The 24,349-nt window shown below is 34.6% G+C and overlaps 1 protein-coding gene across 4 annotated transcripts in view; it reads left to right on the top strand.

The window, feature by feature from the left end:
• Nucleotides 1-24,349, top strand: part of AKT3 (AKT serine/threonine kinase 3) — a 375,054-nt gene that overhangs the window by 130,608 nt on the left and 220,097 nt on the right. The gene's annotated exons all lie outside the window — the stretch shown is intronic.

Raw genomic sequence — 24,349 nt, 5'->3', positions numbered from 1 at the left:
GTTTTGTTAGGGAATTGATACAAAAAAACAAAGTTAGCAGAGAGTTATAGCATGAATAAATTAGAGTAATCTTTGGGAGTTGGAGTAGGGGGCATTATGAAATAAGAAAAGTCTCTGAGAGTTGGATAGAATTTAAACACTGTCGGTTTTTTTGAAAAGGAATTTTGCCACATTCCACATGCAGCTTGCAAATGTTTTTGCAATGACTGTCTTGGCATACGTGATACTCAGAAAAAGGTGGAATGTTTAAATGAATACAACTGCATACCTATATATCTTCTTTGCGGGGAGTTAGATTCATTACTTGAATAATTTCCCTAATGAGTCATTCTCTTAGGGAATGACTTATCCCATGAAAATAATTGGATTATGACTTGTTTTGTGCATATATGACATCCAGTTTGTTGGACTTCCACAACACCTAAATGTAGGTGGAACTTACCTAGTGTTTTGGACATGCAAAATATTAGATAGAATATTTTAAAAGAAAAAAATTCATCAAGTCATTTTGCTAGCATTTACTCTTCATAATTGAAGCTGAGGCTGGGCGCAGTGGCTCATGCCTGTAATCCCAGCACTTTGGGAGGCTGAAGCGGGCAGATCATGAGGTCAGGAGATCGAGACTATCCTGGCTAACATGGTGAAACCCCGCCTCTACTAAAAAAAAAATACAAAAAAAAAAAAAAAATTAGTTAGTTGTGGTGGCAGGTGCCTGTAATCCCAGCTACTTGGGAGGCTGAGGAAGGAGAATCGCTTGAATCCAGGAGGCAGAGATCGCAGTGAGCCAAGATCATGCCACTGCACTCCAGCCTGGGCGACAGAGCGAGACTGTCTGAAAAAAACAACAAAGCAGTAGATAGGTAAAATGTTTGTGGCTTTAGATAGCTTTTTTTTTTTTTAATACTTTAAAGTGAAGATTTAATAATTATAAATTAAAAATACACTACGTCTCACTTGATGTTTCCAATTTTCATCTCCTATGTAAATAACAATACAGAGAATACATACAATCACTGACTTATGGACACCCATGTCCCCAGTTGTGTATATGTTGGAAATGGTTATAAGACATGGGGATTTTCTTACCTCCTGTTCATAATCACTTCAGCTACAGATCAGATTCCATTCTAAACAAGTGGTAAGAGACCATCTCAACTAAGCCTTGGGTGGTGTTTCAGAAGCAATTGCTAGGCCGGGCGCGGTGGCTCAAGCCTGTAATCCCAGCACTTTGGGAGGCCGAGACGGGCGGATCACGAGGTCAGGAGATCGAGACCATCCTGGCTAACACGGTGAAACCCCGTCTCGACTAAAAATATACAAAAAAAAAAAAACTAGCCGGGCGAGGTGGTGGGCGCCTGTAGTCCCAGCTACTCGGGAGGCTGAGGCAGGAGAATGGCGTAAACCTGGGAGGCGGAGTTTGCAGTGAGCTGAGATCTGGCCACTGCACTCCAGCCTGGGTGACAGAGCGAGACTCCTTCTCAAAAAAAAACAAACAAACAAACAGAAGCAATTGCTACCTCTAACTGAAGAGGAAAGGTCCTCTGTTTTCTTATGCATAGCATCCAATGTAAAATGAATGTAGCTCTCTTTGACCTTACTCTTATTCCCATACTTTAATAAGTGTAATCATAGAAATGTTGCATATTCAGCATAACTGGATTCTAACTTATAATTTATTTTAAAAATAAAAGTACTATTAAAAGGGATTTTAGATTCCAGGATTTCTTACAAGTATAATGTAGAACGTATGTTTTATGATCGGAATTAGCTGTACTTGAAGTCAAAAGAACTGGTTCCATAACATGTCTCTTAACTTGAAATCTTGGTTTCCTAATCTGTAAAATCTCCAGTATACTAGAATCTTGGTGTCGAAAGTAACCTATGGGACAATTTGATAACACCTTTAACTTAAAACTCAAATTTCTTTGGTAACATCTTTCATATGTGGCCATCCGATGATAGGATGCTCAATGTCTCATTCTTTAATCAGGTGCTTATAGCTTTGAAACTCTTGAGCATAGAATACTGATGGTAATATTACTGTCTGACTTATCTCACTCATATGAAGTAAGGAGAATGAAAGCAAATTTTTAAAGTATCAAGTAGTATTTAGATATACAGTGCTTTTTCAACTAATGACGTGTAGGAACTAGTTACCATTTGTATTAATGATTTTTTAAAATGATAAACTAAATTTTAAATCTCTGACAAAGTAATGACCATTGGAACCCAGCCTATTTATTAGGTGAAGTCTGCCAGTGCTTCCAGTATTTTTGATACTACCTAGTACTTGAAAATTAAAAATCATGACCCACAATTTAAAAGCCACTGGGCATGACTCTTCTTGGGAAGACATTTCTATTACCTAGTATACAATAATAGTAACTAAAAGACTTTAATACAAATTGAAATTATATGGAAGTTACTTAAACATTTCTAAAGTAACACTAAACCACATTTTTTAATGTATTATGTGTCGTGGGTAGCATTGCCTGTAAGAGGTAGCAGCAAGCTGAGTTTATGAAGGAACAAAACTTCTGAGTAAGCTAAGGAGCTGGTGGGTAGAGTGTGGAAGATGGAGCAGACAGACTGAGATCCATCCAGGCCTGGGAGGGGAATGGGAAAGAGACCAGAGACAGAAACCAGACTTGACACAATCCCTGAACATAAAGAAAATGATTTAATCACCTTCCAGATCCAACGTGCAAAAGGGCTACTCTATATTCTTTGGAAGAAATGTTAGCATTATTAGAATGACCCATTTTTTCTTGTATTAGCTTCAGTGGGTCTTTGTTCCTGGTAACTGAAAGAGCTCTAATAGAGCACTAAGGTTAAAGACAAGAATCAGGGGTAAATATTTGGCTGAGGCCTACTTCTGAATGCTATTCTAGACATGACCTCTCCTCTTTTCATTCTTTTTTCCGCATCATCATTATAAAATATGAAGTAATCATTCATTTTTAATTTCTTGTCTTTTTGAATTTAAAATTCTATATTAGGTATTCTCATTGCTTGATTTGTGTTTATTATAGACATGAAGAGTTTGTTTTAAACTATGCATTACTTGAATTTCTGCTGAGGAAGTCCATATCCATATGTTAGGTTTTTTGCGTCTCAAAGTCTTGGATTAGGTTTTGCCATCATTGTTAGCGTATCAATAGACCACTGCATTATTTTCTTAGTGGTATGTCAGTCTTTGACTTAATATTTGCAAGTATTTAATAGTACCCCATGCATTATAAATTAAATTGTATTTGGTACCTGCTAGACCTTATGAGGAATTATTCACATTTAATAAGAAAACAGCAACTTGTTACTTTTGTGTCACATATGAGCTCTTAAAAGATGCAATGTAGGTAAATAAAAATATGTTTACCACACCCACTAGGATCATTTGGTTCTGTAATTCTTATCTATGAACATTTTCTTACAGCTTTGTTCTAATTTAATTATCCCCATTCTCCCTTAGGTAAGGATATCAGAATTGTGATTATATGAAGAAGGATTCTTCTTAAAAATCATGTACTCTTGGCAAATATTTCTTATTAGAAGCTTTTAAAACAGTCTTAATTTTTTCCTTATAGACAGATTTTTCTGCAGTGTTGTCATTGATATAATCAAAATGGTTTCAGGTAGTTCACAATTTGTTGACAGATTTAACTAAGAAAAACTTTTGATCAAATGCTGTAACACCACCATTCCTGAAGTCAAAGCCATCATTATTCTGTTAAATTTTCAGATCTTATATTCACATCCCATTTACCCTAAGTATTATCACTAAATGGAGTATTCAGCTTACAGACATATCCTTAACTTGATTTTCCTAAATGGAAACAATTTTTTTTCTCCGCTAAGAATGACTTTTTATTCATATGTGATAAAAAGTTAAGTCATTTGGTAACACCTTTGAACCTATTTTCAAAATAATGAACTTTTTCTCTTCTAAACATACTTTTTTCTTTCCCTCATTTAACAAGAAGAGTTATTATGTAATGTTTTTCTGAAAATTTTTAGAAAAAGCATGATCTCCCCCAACTTTGTAGAGAATGATCCCATTTTTTAACACCAGATAGTATCATGACGTTGTTAATATAGTAGGATTCAAAGTATGCAGAATCAAACTTGTGTTGTTGGTCACATATTTCTCAATCAAAACATCTGTCTATGTCAAAACCAAAGTCAACCCAGTATAATGAACTTTTAAGACCCATGTTAGTATTTGAAAATATTTAGTAAACTGTAAATCTGTATACAAAAGTGAATATTTTTATCCAAGGTGTAAATTGGTCATATGGCCCAATACTAGTAGCATAAAGGGAAGCCACTATACTAGTAGTGGGTGACAAAGTTTATTTCTGTTAAGCCAAAATGGAGATTTAGTATAGAAAATTATTACTGGTACTTTTTGGATGAAACCATTCCTTAATGTAATTGTGCCCAATTTCCTGAGTGGAGTCACAGTCTTTCTTCTAAAGACAGATTACTTCAAGCTTTAGTAGGGATGCTTAGTTCTGTCTTGAACTAATAATACCTTAAAATATTTTGCTTTTTCATGTCCCCAAAATAATGATCAGAAGGATACTTGTGGTCACATGGAAGCTGTAGAAATTCAGACCAGTGATTTTATTCCACTTGAAATTTAAAGGATTCATATGAGTTCTAGTTGAATATGTCAGTTTTAGAACATAGTTTATATTGAGTAAACACAGAATATTTTACCTACAAGGGACACACAGATGTCATTACAGTGAATTTACTTCTAATTAAACTGATCTTGTTCCCTGTGTGACTTTTTTCTCAGAAAAATGTCATTTTGATATATACTGTGTCATGATAACCAGCGTACTACTAGATTTATTAAAGTCTTTCTTCAAATAGTAGACAGATTTTTATAGAATTTTGAAGTAGACAAAATCAGTCAATTTATGTTTAGATTTTTAAAAAGGTGAAAACTATTCTATATTCTCCTCTCTGTGCCAGATAGGTGCTTGGCACATAGTACTTAATAATTATTTAATAAATGACAGAATTTCTTGTCCTAAAATTTTTAGGACACATGCAAGGAAATTCTGTTGCATCTAGGTTTACTGATATATATGAGGAAGAGTTACATCTGCTTCAGTGAAATACGAAATTAAACCAGGTGATCTTTCTGAAAAATTATTCTTATGGTGGCATAATCTTTGAAAAATAAGTAGAAATCTTATCAACAGCTATAGTTTATTCTGTTGGAATTTTCAAAATATACTGTACCTTAACTTAGAAACACTCCAGTGAACCTGTGTTCATTAGTTTTTTGTTGAGTTAAAGAAAAAATATTTTTACAAAGTGGACACATTGTTTAATTTTGTTTTGCATTTTACTAGATTGCAGTGCAAGGCCAATAAATTAAACCTAGGCAGTTCTGTTGCTAATTACACACAACTTCTCTGAGTATCACATACTCAGATCCATTTGATGAATATGGTAGAGAGAATAACAACTGTAAAACAAAGCAGTGTGCGTGTAAGTGACTGTTAGCGCGCATTTCAGAAAGGATAAATGCTCACCATATGGTACAATTACTGTGTCCAAGTTTTCAAATTAGCTTCTCTCATCCTCCTTATTACTGTCTTTAAAAAGAGAGGAAAAAACCCAACATGATTTATCTACTCTGCAGCAGAACTCTTGACGCAAAACAGCAGCCCAGTTCTGTCCAGTTTTTTTTTTTTCCCTTAGCATAATAGAGGCTGTCGGACTTTTTTATACTAATTACTGTGTGAGCCTCAGATGAACCCCCTTCAATTCACAGGGCTTTGTTAAGGGAGGAGCTGTCAATGTGTCTGCCCGTTTGCAGCTGTGCTGTGGCTTTAGCTTGCTTAACATTATGCTGCTTTTTAGACTTGACAGAAGGGATTTTTTTTTTTTTTTTTTTTTTTTTTTTTTTTTATTAAGGCAAAGCAGCCTTGTAGCGAAATGGTTTAAGCAGCTGCATTGTGGGGAAGCACAAAGAAGTTATTATTGTGTCTGTTTAGGGGGGTAGGATGGAGGGGGAGATATTCGGCTGCTGTTGATGCCGATTGTTGACTTGCCATCTGCCAGATAGGGAGAAGAAAAAAATGACAGCTCCAGCAGGGTGTTCAAGAGGTTGTTTGGAGAGACGCATAAACATGTGCAGATGTCGAACTGAATAATGGCTAGAACTTGAGACGGTTTATGATGCTGCTGATGTTTGTGCATATACAGAATGAATGTATGTGTGGATTTGGTTAACCAGGGGTACATACTAATTATCATTGTTTTCCTGCATCCCCCCTCCCTTATTTCGTTAATTAGTTTAGGGGTTTAATACTTCCTCTTCTCTCCCTTATTCATGTCTAGTTTTAGAAAGCAACTTCTTTAAATGGCAATACAAACTTTCTTATTTCTCCGTGTTGATGGTAGATAACCTATTTGGCTAATGTTAGGTGTGAATTGCTAACTGACAAGAGGAGCTTTTGATTAAGAAATCAGTCAGGTGATTTGGTATGATCTTAATGCATACATGAACGTTTTAATGCTAGTCAGCACATAAACTATTTTAAAGTGAATCGATTTGTTTTATAGCCTACCACTAGGGGTGAGGTAGAGAGTACCCAGTTTATTTTGTAAGTAATTCCATAATACTTTGAACTTAAATGTCCTTAGTTGTGAAACAAAGTTATATAGTAACCTGGCCTTTTTGATCAGTACATACTCTTTCTCATGTTTTTCATGGATTCTATAAATGGCAAGCGTGCATTTTTATCAAGCGTTAACGAGTTGGTTGTATATTTCCTTCTGATACATTCTTGTCATTAGGTGTTAGAGATTTGATATATCTGGAATGTTTTCAAATGCTATGATAACATTTATATTTACATGGAAGTGAGTATGTTTACTTAAATGTCTGGTTTATTACTTTCACCTTAAATAATTGAGAAGAAACAGTAACCTTAGGTAAAACTTCCACATTACTTATTTCCTAGAACACCAAAAATTTTTGTAACATTTCAAAACCAATCAATATGAATGGAATAACTAGAAAACAAAAAAGAGAAACTCTGACTTTTCTCCCTTTTTCTTTTTTCCGCCCAGTGTGGACTTATATTTCAAAAAAAATATGTGTGGAGAATTAAAAAGTGCTTATTTTGACTTTTGGAACTCATGCCTTCTTAAAACATTTAAGGTTCTATTGCGTAATTATCAAGCAGAAATTGCCTAAAGCGTGGTTGAAAGGCCAATGTACTGACAGAGCTTTGTGTCCAGGGTAATGTCACTCTGAAGGGATTAAAGGAAGGTTATCTGTTATTTTCTACTTTTCATAAAGAAATAGAGGTCAGGTCTATCTAGAAAAACTTTCTCTCTCACCGTCAGTTTTTACTCAAGTGACTAATCCGTGTTTGCTGAAAAGGCATAGAAAATCATCAGCCACCGTGACCTCTCCTTTGTCTCATGTATTTCTTTCTTTTATATAGGTGGCCATGAATATATCCATATTTATGTGTAGGATTATGTCCATGTATTTGTAGTTTCATAGTCAATCCTAATATCCCTACTAAGTTTGGAGGCAAGTAGTATGTCATTTTTTAAGTAGAGGGTGTTTGTTATTAAAGTGAGAGAGTATGGTTTGCCAGTGGTCAGGATATTAATGAGTGACTGGGAAAAGCCAGCTTATACCAACTTCTATACACAAGCAAACTTGCAGGTCTCTGCTTTTATTAATCATATGTTACTTCTGATTCTTTCAGAGCCATTTGCCAAATCTTAGTAGTACAGGAAAGTATACATGTTAAGGTGATTGAAATATTAAAGGCAGAATGTCTTTGAAGTTACAAAGACCAGATTTAAATATCACTTAACTTAGATGAGTGAATTTACTCATGGTCACTTAAACTCTTTAAATGTGAATTCCTTCATCTTTTGAAAGAAGGAAACAATAAGTGCTATTCAAGGATCTTGTGAGACAGAATGAGATAATATATTTAGAATGTCTTGAATGAATTCAGTAGTAGCTGTTAGTATTTTTATTAGGTGTTATGTGCAAGTCTAGAGCTCTGTAGCTATTACAATTGGAGAATTTATGTAATGCTTTGACTGTTATAGGATAAGAATACCAAGCTGCAGAGCTGTTTGAGAGAATGGTCACAGATAGAAGGTTGTTTCTAGGAACCTTATGTTTATTTAGGGATTTATGATTGTTTTATAAATATGGAGGGAAATTATTTAAAGAAAAAAGAAAACAGTTGGATAAAAGTATTTTGGATGTATGGTATTAGTGGTTACTTAGTGATGATGATTTCACATTTTGTTCTTTTTTTTGTTTGTTTTTGAGACAGAGTCTCACTCTGTCACCCAGGCTGGAGTGCTATGGCATGGTCTCAGCTCACTGCAACCTCCACCTGTTGGGTTCAAGGGGTTCAAGCGATTCTCCTTCCTCAGCCTCCCGAGTAGCGGGGACTACAGGCACGTGCCACCACACCTGGCTAATTTTTGTATTTTTGGTAGAGACGAGGTTTCGCTTTGTTGGCCAGGCTTGTCTGTAACTCCTGACTTTGTGATCTACCCACCTTGGCCTCCCAAAGTGCTGGGATTACAGGCGTGAGCCACTGTGCCTGGCCAGCTGATTTCACATTTTAATTCTACAAAATTATCTTTCTACTTAAAAAAGTAACCTCAACTTATTTTGGAGCTGAATTTTGCTCTGCTATGGCCAATACTTAAGCTGTATTTGGGTTATTATCTTTGAAATGAGACTTTGGAACACATAGCTAAAAATAATATTTCTTCTCCTCACAGAGGTTTAAAGCATTATTTGATTGTCACAACTCTTTATTTTGCAGATGAAGAAACTAATCAAGCTCATATAGGGATGAAAGTGCTGAGATAAGCAGAAGTGTTTTCTTAGAGAAGTAAAGAGGATATGGCTTTGGTCGACATGAGAAAGTCAGTAAACTCGAGTATGATTAATTCCCATACAGATGTAGGTGATGGTTCTTCACATTTTTCTTTTCAAATTGTTGTTTTCTTCCGGCATTCACGCTAGCAAATATTACTCAATAATTCTGGATGATGAGTCAAGGGATGTTGTACCTAGGAGAGCTACCTAATTTAGTATTTAAGAGTCGTTCATAGGACTGGGTATAGTGACTAAGAACTTTTATTTTGGTTTAAAAGAATAAATTGATTACACTAGAAAAATAACCCTCGCTTTTGAATGGAGTGCTAGTAGCTTCATATAAGGATATTTTAATGTTTTATGGCACATGGTGATGGATGCCAATATTTCTAGACAGATAGTTGAGTGTTACAATCTAAATTTATAAACAAATAATTTTTGTTGTTTTTTATTAAAAAAAACTTACAGTAGCAAAGAAGTGGAAATATCCATAGCCTATGAAATGTATCATAGATGAGGATGAAACTGTGAGGACATTTTCACAAATAAATGAACTGTACTTGGTGTGTTTTCAGGATAATTCAGAAAACTTCAGAAACTTCTAGCTTTAATGTATATTTGAATTGTGGCTCGTCAAAATACTGCATGAATAGTAATTTTTAAAAATATTGGCCAGTATGTTGAAAACAGAGTATTTCACTGTCTGACATATTCTGAGGCATCTTGCTAAATGTTTTGGCTTAAATTTTTTAATGTGTGTTAGTTCAAAAAAGTCTGATTAAAGATGTGAGTAAACGTGATAGCGCTTTTTAGAACAGAAGATGATTAAGATACAGAGGCAGGAAAAGCATAAATCGTGAAATTTGTCTGTTTTTTTGGCCAAGCAAGTTATTTATTTGCTTGAGACTGGAACACATCATCAAAGTTCGTAATTTTATACTTTTAAGCAAGAACGCATAGAACAGCAGCTGTTGTTTCCTGGCATCTTTTTGAAGAGATATTTAAATGTAAGTATATATATTTATTATAGAAAATAATTTTATAAAATGACCTTCTTTCCCTTCCCTGAATTTGTAGTATTTTCAACTGTTAAGCTAGTTCCTTTTACCTTTTGTTTTAGTAAAAAAGGATTTGAAATTTAATTTAAATTGTTTTGATCTTAAAATATTCATAATATATACTTTAAAAAGAATAAAACTGTTTAATTCTAGTAGTTCAAATTTTAAAAATCTAATTTACTCAAAGTTTTGCTAGATAATGGCATAGTTCCTGAGTGGAGAACTATACTTTAAATTATAGAAGCAAGGACTTTTTTGAAAAAGTAAATACAAAACCTAAAAAAACACATTTTTACTAAATGGCAATCAGTGTCATCCATGTGAGATCTTGCTGTTTGAAAGTAAATTTACTGTTTACCTGCTTGTAATAATTTTTGTCTTCCTTCAATAGAGGCTTTTTTTTTTTCTTTTAATGCTAGGTTTTTTGTTTTTGTTTTGTTTTTTTCTATGTGGGAGAAGTGGTGGAACCTGGAAAGTTGGATAGTTACTAATGAACTTAGATGTTAAACTCTGACATAAAGATTAGCACATTCTATATTCTTAAACTGAAGGTCTATCATGCCACTGGATTATATAGGGTTAGTTACTCAGTGTTTTGTATATCAGAAAAAAACTTTGATAAGTGAATGCTAGAAAACTTTTCCTCTCTGTGAAATAGTAAAAGGAATAAAACACCCAGTGTACGTTGATTGACTTAGATTCTAGAACGGATAATTCTTATGCTACGTAGATTCTTAGTGTAAGAATCAGTTATGAAAACTCAGTGGGTGCTTCAACTCCACATTGCCAATTTGTCATTTGCATTATATTTCATTAATAAATGAGTGATTTGTAACAAACGAGTGTATTGGTATTGACTGCTTTTAATAAGACACTTTGGAACTAAATTGTTATTCTCCTCAAATGACTTTGTCATTACTGAAAGATTGTATATTTTGATGTCCTGCAGTTTTTAAAAACAAGCTATTCTACAGAGAGCAAAATAGGAACTTAGAGTATTTATGCAATGTAAAATTCTTACATACTTCTTTATTTTATTGTATTTTGGATGACTTCAATGATACTGATGCTTCCATGCATTTTCCTTCCTGATGCCTTGATTTTAAAAAAATCTTTCCTTTCAGAGTCACTGGAAACATTTGAAAACAACATTATTATGCTTATTGAGGTACAGATAATGATGAGGAAAGAAATATGTATGTATAATGAGCAAATATGCCCATTTCATTTTAAAAATTTTGTTTTTATTAGAATGATAGGTAAAGATTGTTTTCTGAAATTTCTGTCTATGTGTTAGGTAATACTGCCCTCAGAGGGCCAAGGTAAGTAAATTCATTTTTAACATTGAGAAGCAGCTTTTCTGTTGATATTATCTATAAGCTTTCTTTGGGGAGTGCTCAAAATTATTTATTTGAGTAATTGAGTAGTGTTTGATTTGTGGTTGCATTTCTTTGATTTGTTCTGTTCTTTTAAAATGTTAGATATATCCATGCCCTTCAATTCGACGATATCATTTAAACACATTCAGTTCTATTCTAAGAAAATGTTAACATGACTGGCCACAAATTGTCAAATTAGGTAGGTTCATAGAGAGTATAATAAAATTACCTGGAAAAGTTAAGATGATTTTACTTGGCGGGTGTGTTTTACTTTTTCTGTCTTTGATAGCAGATATTCTAGTATTCAAAATTATTTGAAGCCACACTTTTGAATATAGAGCAGTATTCATTAAAATGGAGGCATAGATTCCTTCAGTTTTAAAAACTTAAGCATAATCACGTCTTTCAAATATAATATGAATCAAGAGTAATTTACTTTGCTGTATATGCAATGGCTATATATAAATATACTAGAAGTTGAAATATACTGTTATTCCTGTGCACTTATAAAAGCATACGTTTTTAAAATAGAGGTAAAGGCCTAATATTGATGTGTGGCTTGACACTTCTTTGAATTCAGAGTATTGGGGATTAAATGATGATTAATTTTTGTAATAAGAAAGGAAGAGTGGGGAAGGCCTGATGTCAAAATAATGAGGTGTTCAGCATCATGCTGTATATCCATGTAACAAACCTGCACATGTACCTTCTGAATCTAAAATTAAAAAAAAAAAAAAAAATGGAGTAATGAGGTGTGTCCTTTTTTCTTTCTGTATGGAGTAACTTTCTTATAATTTGAAAGAAACATTGAAACGTTTAGTAGTAAATTCAGTAGAAGGCTTTTGATTTTTTTGCCCTATGGTTACTTGTTATTGAATTAAGAAAGATGATTTCTGTGACAGTTGTATTGTCAGTTTTTCACTAGAGATTTCAATTAGTTAAACATAAGTGACACTCAGTTCATTATTCTTAGTAATAATGAGGGATGAGGACAGGACATAAGCAAAGTGAATAACAAAAATACAAATTTTATCCACAAAAAATCAATACCTCCTTTGCTCAGCTAATGTGCAATAGTGATAGTCTAGACAAATTAAATAAATTCTATTTTATTTTAAACACTCTAGTTACTTTTGTGTAGTCTTACATAGTGTGCATATTAGGTACTCACTAAATCTCTTTTCTTCTTTGATTGGTTTCCTTAGCCTCACTCTGAGATGTTTTATTTAGTTAAATGCTTACATAATGCTTGCTGTGAGCAGATGTTGTTCTACATGCTTTACAAACTTTATTTCTCCATTATTATTGTCCCCATTTTCCAGAAGAGGAAGCTGAGACCCAGAGAGATTAAACGGCATTCACTGTCTCACTCACACAACTAGTGAGTGACAGAACTGGCATTTGAACCCAGGCAGTCTGGCTTGAGAGTGTGCTCTCCCAACCACTGTTTGAATCTTAACTCTGTCCTTTACTAGCTTGTGCCAGTGTCTCAGAGCCTCAGTATGGCTAACTGTGAAAAGTGAGAATACTGCAGCACCAGTCTCTCAGTGTTGCTGTGAAGAGGGCTCTGTAAGTGAAGCCTGAACACAGTGCCTGACTGAGGACATTCATTTCCTTTTCTTCCTTGTTCTTACCACTTCTTCCTTTCACCACTTAACATGCTATGGCACAAGTCTCAATCAGTACATTGTCTAAGGAAAACAAAGGAGGAAAGAGAGGAGTTTTGAAGGGCATGGATTCATCCTCAGAATAGTGAAGCTCTCGGTTTGATGCAATGTCATTTTACGGTCCATACTACTAGACTTTTAGTAGAGGAAAAACTCATTGGTAAGAGTCTAAGATAAAATCCTATTAGTTTTTATTCTGTAGAGCATTGATGTTAGTATAGGAGTGGGATGGGTGGGTTGAACCACTTGAGAGTTTTTTCAGATGGCACAGGCCACCTCCTGGTACGCAAGCACTGCAGCCTGCCTTCTCTGCAGACTCCCAGTTACTGCTGTAGTGAGGCACCATTATTGTTATTTGTCACATCCATCAGGTGTGTTCCAACAGAAAAGTGGATTGAGCCATACGAGGTTGTGCTGTAGAGAGACTTCCCTGCTTGAGAGAGCTTTTCTGACAGGAGTATAGTCTTTATTTCAAATGATGGTAGATTTATTTAGTCATTGAATTAATGGTTATTGCCCACCTCTGTGGTAGTTGCTTGTGTTATGGACTCACTGCTTCCACATTTGGTATTCACTAAGGTTATTTACTGCAGTGTATATACCATGTGTGATATTATATTTAGATAGTGTAAGGTGGTAAAATGGGAAATATTTACAATAAGGAAGTTTTAAAGTTTCTGATGAAATGATCTTTTTAAATTGGTCTATATTTATAATAGTTTAAAATTCTGTGACTATACTTTTTGAAAATAGTGCAAGAATGACTTTGTGTTAAATCCGGTGTGTGGAACTGGAACCTTTGCTATAATGCAGAAGACAGATTTTTTAAAAAGAAAGCTCTGCTTTCACAACCTACAAGGGCGTAAATGTAAGCAAAATAATAATTTAGCTCACATTTAACCCAGCAGGAAGCTGAGTATAGATTGAGTAATTCTCCACAACATATCTACTGCTGTATAAACTACAGTCACGGTTTATTCTTCATTAAATTGCCAGGATGCTTTCTGTTGGCTAGTCCGTGGGCATGCTTTGTTCTCTGTGTCTCCACCCAACGCCCCTATGCCTTCCTTACTCACCTTGCTTTTCTCTTAGAGTAAAACTGGGTACTATAACTCTATTAAGATGTTACTGTGTTTAAGAGAATAATATAAAAGCATCACTTTGGTTAAAAAGGTAATGTTTCCTAAAAACAACTAGAACAAAGATTTGATTAACCAATTTACCAAATATCATGAAACAAATACCAGAATACTTACGCGTAGATGGTAATTATGCAGTTTTCTGGAAAACAAAAGAAAATTGTAAAGCAGTTAAAAGTACTAAGAAACCAGCCATATTGAGATCTTATAGAAGTTGGCATTCTAACATCTTTTGGTTGGTATGCAATGCATAGGTATTTTTCCCATCATCGCAACAGCTTCAAAGCAAAACATGGACACCAGCTTTCTTTAGGAAGCAGATATGAAAACTATACTTTATAGTATTGCTTCTCGGACTTTTGGCTAAGATCAAGCAAAAACTATACTTAATGTAAAAATGACAGGTTCATGCATTATGCATTAGAATAAGAATTTCTTGACAATAATATACTTTTCAAAATAATCATGAAGGAACATATGTGGCAAAGCAGAGGAATGTGGGTACATCTGGAAAGCCTTCAAGGCATCTTGGAAGCACAACACAAAAATCACAAAAATTGTAAACACCTTCCATGTGGCCAGTTGCAGTGGCAACACTGACCAGTCCAAGAGCAGACAAACATCTCAATGACCCCGATTTCACCTGGGTGAAATAACCATAAAGAGAAATTCAGGTGTTTACAAATCTGACCATATTAATCAGTATTATGCAGAAATCAGTGAGAAAGACAAGAATGGGCAATATCTTAAAACCTGAAACGTAAAGATATGTTATTTATTATTCTAGATGAAAGCATCATAAACCTATTACCATGCTTTTGCTTGTGTTATCATGAGGCTTCAAGGAGGAATGGGTGCAGTGCCTCATCTTGGAATCAACATAGCAGCAAATTGAAGAAACCTACGCTGATATTCTTCCCAATCCCTTCCCCACAGTTACACGTCAAACCAACAAATATCATCGACTACCTTTTTCTGAATCCACCTGAGATGCTATTTAGAAATGCCAAGGAATAGGGGCTGTTGCCATCCCCCAGTATGACATTCCGGATCACTAAGACTGGTTAAAGAAATGGGAGAAATTTTCACTTAAAATTTTAGTCAGTCAACTCATCCCTTTTTCTTCTCCACCTCTCACAGCTGCCTACTAGACTTAAAGCTCCACGAGGGCTGGAACTATGCTTGTATCATTTATTGCTGCCTTCTTAGTGCTTGTATATATTTTGACACTCACTGAGTATTTTTGATTGAATAACTATTCGCCTGTTTTCCTTAAATCTAAGTGAAGATGTTTAAAGTGGCTTTTTTGATCTATGTGCTCTTGAGCAGCAGCACCTTAAAATGAGCGAGCTGGGCAGGGGTTCATAATGCTTAGACACTGCTCAGTTTTCACAGACTATCAGCACACACGCAAAGCTGGTTGATGACAAGCGGCCCAAGACATTGCGTAGACATCAGAATAGAATTTAACACTCTAAGTTGCTTGAGGGCAAGGAAAGAACGTGTTTCAAGACTCAGTAAAAGATAAATGATAACCTAAAAATTCAGGTTTTCAGGAGTTGGAAAAGCTAATCAATATATATTTAATAAATACCTATAAAATGCAAAATCACTTTATTTATTTTTATTTTTTATGAGATGGAGTCTCGCTCTTGTCTCCCAGGCAGGAGTGCAGTGGCACGATCTCGGCTCACTACAATGTCTGCCTCCCGGGTTCAAGCGATTCTCATTACTCAGCCTCCCAAGTAGCTGGGATTACAGGCGCCCGCGACTATGCCCAGCTGATATTTGTATTTTTAGTAGAGGTGGGGTTTCCCCAGGTTGGCCAGGCTGGTCTCAAACTCCCTACCTCAGGTGATCCACCTGCCTCGGCCTCCCAAAGTACTGGGATTACAGGCGTGAGCCACCGTGCCTGACCTACTTTTATTTAAAAAGTTACATTTCATATTGTCCCTGTGCAGTTGAAAACTTAAACTAGTTTATTGCAATGTAGATAATAGAAACAAAAATCTTCAGGATTTTTTTTTTTTTTTTTTTTTTTTTGCAGAGTCTCACTGTGTTGGTGAGGTTGGAGTGCAGTGGCGTGATCTTGGCTCACTGCAACCTCTGCTTCCTGGGTTCAAGCGATTCTCCTGCCCCAGCCTCCCGAGTAGCTGGGATTATAAGTGCTTGCCATCACACCCGGCAAATTTTTGTATTTTTAGTAGAGATGGCCTCGCCATGTTGGCCAGGCTGGTCTCTAACTACTGGCCTCAAGTGATCTGCCTGCCTCAGCCTCCCAAAGTGCTGGGATTACAGGAGTGAGTAACCACGCCTGGCCCATGATTATTTTTAAGATGTCAATAAAATAAGGTTATGATAAGTTGAGTGAGAAGCACATTTCTTTGACTCCCCAAGAGACATGAATAGGCTTCCACTTAGAGCTAATTGTACTCCTCTGTATAAAACTGTAATTGGTAATTTTAAAGACTGCAAATGTTTTATATTTATCATCATGCATTTCTTCAGTAACTATAATGTATTACTGATAAGATATATCGCATAATTATGGACTATATAGTCAGTATTTTTTGTGCTAATATTATGAAATCCATTAGTAGAAAAGATTTTGCCATATTCTTTTAGGTAGTTCATATGTGAAAATTTGGTGTCTGTCAACAAGCAACTAAATGTTTACTACATTGTGAATTATGAAATTAAATAGATTTTATGCTGAAATTAACATTATATCTGTTTTTGTCTTAGGTAAAAATTGACTTATGAAGACTTTTATTTAAGGAGTATTGCCAAAGATAGTTTCTTAAAGCATGTACATTTGTTTTTACTGAAAACTGCCTTTTTTTGATTTAAAGCTGCTCTTTGAAAATCATAAAATGTTTATATTTTTATGGTATAGTACATTTGTGTGTATCATTTATAAAAATTCAGAAGAATCTGACTTTTGCTCTTTGGGAGACTAGTTTACCCCTCTGTTATCCAAAAGAAGTAAAAGTATTAGCCAAATTAATACTGTGTTTAGATGTTGGATAACCTCTTCATTTCTTTACATAAGATACATGTTTTATATATCTGACACTAGCCAAAGTGTCAGATATATAAAATTAATTTTTTAAAAAATTAATTGTTGCCTCATTTATGTAAATACTTCTGAATAAGTGCAATCATGATTAGTAGAAAATTTAATGTGTGGTTTGTGGATGGATTATAAATTACATTATAAGTGGTATTAGTATCATTTGATAACAAACAAATCAAATACTTCAAATATGCCAGGTAATGTTCTAAGGGCTTTTACTTTATGTCCTTACAAAAACCCTTTCGGTGGATAAAAACTATGATTTCTGTTTTTTCAGATGGGGACACTGAGATGTAGAGAGGTTAGGTTCGTGCATCTAATAAATGATATGATTAGGATTCAAACCCAAGCTGTGTGACTCCAGAATCCTTTCTCTTAACCATTACATTGTTCTACCTAGAGCATTTTAATGATGAGGTTGAGTGGGAAAGAAACTGAAGGGTAATTTGAGAAGTTTATTGACCTCATATTGATCACGACAATTTGTTGTACCTTTTGTTACACTACATAGCATTTGTTTAAATTAAAATTTATTTCGTTCTGAAAATGTGACCACATGCTTTTCACATTGACAGTATGGCCAACTTCTTTTTTTTTTTTTTTTTGGCATAAATTCTATGACTCGCTCCCTCTGTAAATAATAAAGATTGCGAAAGAGGTTATTTTTTCATTAACATAGGCATTAAGTATAGATGTAATCTATACATTTTTTTCCTCAGAGATGGATAAGGACAAATAATCATACATGATAAAACTATACTTTTTTTTCCCTCAGAGATGTATAAGGACAAATAATCATACATGGTAAAAACTTTGTTTGTGACTTTGATTGTGATTAAACATGAAAATTAAATATTTAAAATACAGCATTCTGAGGAAAGCTAAGCTTATACTTGTTTTAGCTTTATGATAAAGCAGTAACATCTATTCCTGACATACATGTGAGGATGCTCCCACCGTCTTCCTTATGCAGTGATTAGTTTTGAAGCCTGTTACAACAAGTATGAGTGAGCATTGGTATCTTAAAAAGCTAGCACCTGTATCGGAAAATTAGAATTTTTGTTTGCTAAACAACTCTTGGTAATTAGGGTCTTGATTTTTTTTTGCATTTTATCTTAGGTAAGAAGCATATTTTTAAAATGGTGATTGTGTTGTTTCTAGTTGAATTCTAAATGAACTAAATGAATTTCAAATGAATTTTATGGGATTTGTGAAAAACAGTGCTATGGTTTTATAGATTTCTTTTCAGTTGGATTGTATCTATATTTGTTTAATTACATCTCAGTGAATCTGCCTGATTGTGTTTTTAGCATAGTCCATGACAGTTGAAGGTAGAGATGAGTATTTCTTCAGTATTCTCAACCAGTACCCAGCTCACCTCACATCTTTCTACCTTTCATGAAGTTAGAATTAGAACTAGGTTCTGGAACACAATGTAGCCTTAAAATGAAATCAAATATTCATCAACATGATCTGTTTGTGAGGTCACAAGGCTGAATTATTTCTGAGAGTCTTTCCATTTGCATGTCTGAACAAATCTAGATATTCCTTAGTCTAGATGAAAGACTATTTGCACATTTTAATCACTGTTTAGACCAGAGACATACACTTTTGGCTTCTGCTCTGGCACTTAAGACTTCAGCTTTTAAAAAATCAAGATGTGATTCTCAGTAGAGTGTTGATGAATAATGAAATAAAATCTTTATATATGGACTAATTTAGGTTGAAGATTATTAAGTAAAAATACAGTTTTATGTTATCAGGTGAATGGTAGGAAGTGAACACTGTCAACTTTATTGGTGAGCTCTGGTTTGAATGTATATAATCCATGATAAAGACAATCTATTTGAATATCCTATTCATATGTTTTAGGTGGAAAGTGAGCATGAATCTAAACTCATACCCGGTCCCATGTCAGGTTGTTATTAAAGACTCAGCCTGGCCGGGTGCGGTGACTCACGCCACCACTTTGGGATGCCGAGGCGGGTGGATCACGAGGTCAAGCGATCGAGACCATCCGGGCCAACATGGTGAAACCTCGTCTCTACTGAAAATACAAAAAATGGGTGGTTGTGGTGGTGTGCACGTGTAATCTCAGCTACTTGGGAGGCGGAGGCAGGAGAATCGCTTGAACCTGGGAGGCGGAGGTTGCAGTGATTTAAGATCGCACCACTGCACTCCAGCCTGGTGACAGAGCAAGACTCTGTCTAAAAAAAAAAGACTAAGCCTGAGTTCCAAAATAATGCAGTATTTTTACTCAGCTGTGCAAAGTCAGGATGTTTTCTATGGCCAAAATTTACTCAAAGCCATTGAGATCGTTTGTTTTAACAAACTACAGGGAATACGTTATTAAGTGAAGTAAGAAAGGTGGCAAAGGTCCAGAATCTGAAGTTAATTAGGACTAAGTAAAACCATGAATTCTAGCAAACAGTTTCTTCCGCCCTCATAATTCACAAATAGGATTCTGTACCATTTACAGTAGTGATGTGGATTTTCCTCTTTGCATTCGGAAGGTACTAACTGTGAATCTGTACATGTCCTATGCCAAGAACTCAATGAATAAGTAGTAGTTTTTGGCTCTGTTAGCAAGCCATTGGTCATAGTTTTAGGAGCTGTATTTCTTAGGACTGCTGTCACAAATTAATAAAAAGTGCGTGGCATAAAACAACAGAAATTTATTCTGCTACAATTCTGGAGGCCAGAAGTTACAAATCAAGGTGTCAGCAGGTTCACACTCCCTGAGAAGGCTCCAGGGGAGAACCCACTCGTCTTCTCTTCTTGCTTCTGGTGGCTCCAGGTGCTCCTTGGCTTTTGGCCCATAGTTCCAATTTTTGCTTCTGTGGCCACATTCCCCCTTCCTTTTCTCTGTGTGTTCAATTTACTCTTAACAGGACATTTGTAATTGGATTTAGGGCTTACCCAGGTAATTCTCCAGGGGAAGCCCCTCTTCTCAGAATCCTTAATCGTTAATCACATGTGTTGCCATATAAGGTAATATTCATTTTTTTTTTTTACCATAAGGTAATATTCACAGGTCCTGGGTTTAGGGTATATACATCTTTCAGTGGTCCACCATTCAGCTCACTACCAGAAGCCAGTATACCAGAGTCCTTGTTGGGAAACATATTTGTTTTGGTATTGATAACAGCATACTTCAACATAGATATAGCTTCCAGCCAAAGAGTGTGGGAAGGAAGTGGAAGCACCCCTTAAGATACATATATATATATATATATATATATATAGTAGAAGAGGTTAGAGGTTGGGTTGAAAGTCTTAACCAGTTGTGATTGCTGTGCTTGCTGAAGGTTTATCTTGACTATCCATTACTATTTAGATGTATATTGGGTGTCCATAGAACAATCTCTTTGGGATACTTGGCACATCATAAATGCTTCTTTTTTGGCAAGACTTTCCATTATAACCAGGTTGTGTTTTAAATTAGTTGAAACCTATGGACCATAAACATAAAAGTACGATGCAATTTGGGTTTAATGCATCATGTGTAAACTTAGATACAAATTCTGTGTTTAAAATATAAGATTGACTTTTAGCAGTCCGTCTTAAAAGGATTGGTGGCAGGGAGGGTACTTTGTTCTGGGTACTTAGCCTCATAAAAGCTAGGACTTTCTGTCCATATTTTAGAACAACCTGACAACACGTGCCTTATCTGAACTCTCACTGCCTCAACTTCTGAGCTACAGACGAAGTGTTCGGTTCCTTTTTGAACAGTTAGGCACCTGAAAGCGGGTATAATACTTGAATTAAGCTTGAATTAAGCTCTATTAAGTTGTCTTTTTTTTTTTTTTTTGGTCCAGCCTCTGTAACAAATTAATAATGAATGCATTCTAAGCATCTTCTCAGAAAGTTCATTCGTATTATAGATGCAAAATGACAAGAAAATAGATTCAGGAGTCTTCATTGAAAGTTTGAGGCCGGGCGCGGTGGCTCAAGCCTGTAATCCCAGCACTTTGGGAGGCCGAGACGGGCGGATCACGAGGTCAGGAGTTGGAGACCATCCTGGCTAACACGGATGAAACCCCGTCTCTACTAAAAAATACAAAAAGCTAGCCAGGCGAGGTGGCGGCGCCGGCCACTGCACTCCAGCCCGGGCGACAGAGCAAGATTGCGTCTCAAAAAAAAAAAAAAAAAAAAGAAAGTTTGAGGTCTGTTTCTGGCTTAGTATGACAGTATAATTGTTGATTAACTGACTCAATTTAAAATTATTTGAAAGTTTGTGAGAAATAATACTTTTTTTAAGCGAGAAGGGAAATTTTTACCTTTAAATTTTTTTTCTATGTGAGTGAGTATATCACTGTCTTGGCATAGTGTATTATGTTTAAAGGATGCATAATACATTTATTTTTAAATAGCTTTTTGGCAACCAGAAGTCCTGCTATAGATCACAGGAAATATTTTAAAAATTAAAAAATTGGCCTAATAAAAACAATATAAGATTTATATAATGATGTTTTTGTGTTTTTCATCCGAGGATGTACAGAGGAAAATTATGCTTAGAATTGAAAATTTGATTTCTTTTAATTTTACATTTCTTGAATAAGTGTATTCAGTACTATTTTAAAATAAGAATAAATGGTGTTATTCCATGTTTTCTTTTATATTTTTCAAATGGATTTGTTTCATTTTATCTTTGGTATAATTATTAAACTATTGTTATTTACCTTGACAGAGTTAAAGCATATTGTACCAGTATAAATCTCTTATTGCTGTACATCATTTGAAGTCTAAATATGTCATTAATTGGAGAATTAATACCTAATGATTTTGAATTTTATATGGGAATAAATGGAAAAATAAGAGCAATTAGGAATTATTTTATTTTTCAACATGGGAATTGTGTATTAGGCATTCTAGTTTTATAAATTTGGCTTATTAAGTCATGTGCTTATTAATATTAGGGCCATATTTTTTCAGTAAAATGAAGTGAAGAGGGGCATCACTTTTTTTTCTTTTTTCTTTAAATTTCTTTTTTGCCCTTACCTACTTATGTGGAAGACACTGATCTACATATCCTCTATTTATTCTTTTGTTTAATAAATCATGAGTGAGCATTAAGTGGTAGGTACCAGCTTGGGCATGTGGAGAATTATCACTGCAAGGAAAACAACTGACAGTATATGCTGTCACTGATGGAAATTGAGCTTTTAAGCAAAGATTAAATTTGGGAAAACAGATCTGTTGTCATGAGCTTGTCAGCTTTCCAATGTTTACTTTTTTCATGAGACTGGTATTGATAACAAATGTGATTGTATAATGAAATGTGTCAACATTAGGAAGATCAGCATAGCACGATAAGCCAGTGTTTTCTATGTGACCAATGCATAATGTTATACAATTATATACAGTGTTACAGATTCATTCAAAGTCCAATATAGATCAATGGATTTTCACATAACAGTACAGAAAGTTCATTGATAAAGTTTCAAATTCTACATTGCAACTAACCTTTTAGAAACTATCCCTTGTTGAATTCTGGTGTAGTATCAAAGAATGATATCCATAACTATCTGAATATTTTTCCCTTTTTCAGCTTCATATCTGTTTGAACCAGATTTTTCCCCCTAAATTTAAACCAAAACAACATACTGCAACAGTTTGAAGGCATGAACAGTTAAGAAAATTCAGCTGTCTTCTATTAAGCCAGACATTAAATAGATTTGTAAAAATGGAAAGCAGTGCCAGTCTTTGCGTTTTTCTTTCTTCTTTTTGTTTTTAGAAAATAGTTATTTTTTATAAAAATGTATTATTTGTTATATGTAATACATTTATTTTCAAATGAAGTAAAAATTTGTAAAATATTTTCAATTTCAAATACAGTAAACATAGATAAAAATCTACAAAATTTGTTGGTGCTGTAAGTAATATTTAAGGGTATAAAGAGGTTCTAAGATAAGAAGTTTAAGAATTGCTGATTGAGAGGAATGATTCCACATCTGAAATACATGTTGGGGTGAGAGTGCCTTTTATAGTAAAATATTTGGATTACACTTTATGGTAAGAGACTGCACTTTACAGTAAGTAGTAAGGAGTCACAGGATATTTTGAGCAGAAAAGTGATAAAGTGGTATACACAAGATTAATCTGGAGGTGATAGATACATTAGGATGGAAGTGGGTAATGAGTGGAGTGGGGAAAAACAGTTTTAACAGAAGGGTAGATATAACATATTAAGGGTTCAATTGGGCTCAATCAGAGAGACTTTTGATGGCAGTATTGACCTCTGATGAGGGGAACCGTCAGATGTTGGGTTTGAGTTTGGGTCACAGGAAGAAGCTGATTTATAGGGAAAATTGAACTGTCTTCAATTTTTTTGTAATTCTTTGCCTAAGCATTTGAGATTTAATCAGCAGGTAGAAATAACCAGTAGAGAACCGAATCAATACCAGATAGCCTTCTAGCTCTTGTAGCATCATGGAGCACCTCTGTTGCTTAAAATTAGAAGTTGTCCTTTAGTAGGTAAGCAAATGGTAGTGTGGTTGCTAAAAATGTGTATTTTGGTGGCTAGGTGGTACCTTATATTAAGTTCTAATAAAGTATACATTTATTGACTATTATGTACTTGACACTGTACCATATATTAATAGTTGTTATGTTTGTGTATGTGTGAGTCTGCATATCGTTTAAAGCCCTGTTAACCCATGTTCTTTCGTTTTCTTAAGTACAGCATTGCAAAAAGGTTATTTTTCTATGAAGAACAATAAAATTTTGCTTAAATAAGTTATAGTCAAGATTTATTAATGAAAATAGACTTCTTTCTTTCTTTTTTGAAAAAAAGGCACAATTAGTGGAAGAGAAACATCTATTTCTTGCCCCTCTTATGATAAGTGTTTTTAATGGAAATTCATTGATATTGTGTGGATGATTTACCAAGGCTTTGTAAAGCAGCTGAAAATACACTCTGACAACCATCTGATAAAATGAAAAACTGAACAAAATGTGTACTCAGATGATTCTCTGAAGGAATAATGGTGCAAATGAATTATCAAAGTGTGAAATCATTAAAAACAAAGCATGTTTGGGTTTTTATTGAATCTTAATTGTAGGCTTATGTATTTTCTTTTGTAAGCTAAGTTAAAAGAAAATTGCGTAACTAAATTTTTGGAGGCCAGTGTT

This window comes from Rhinopithecus roxellana, chromosome 8 (genome assembly GCF_007565055.1).
Source record: "Rhinopithecus roxellana isolate Shanxi Qingling chromosome 8, ASM756505v1, whole genome shotgun sequence".
NCBI classification, from domain to species: domain Eukaryota; kingdom Metazoa; phylum Chordata; class Mammalia; order Primates; family Cercopithecidae; genus Rhinopithecus; species Rhinopithecus roxellana.
The sequence above is the reverse complement of the archived record's forward strand: the minus strand, read 5'-3'. Positions and strand labels throughout refer to the sequence as shown.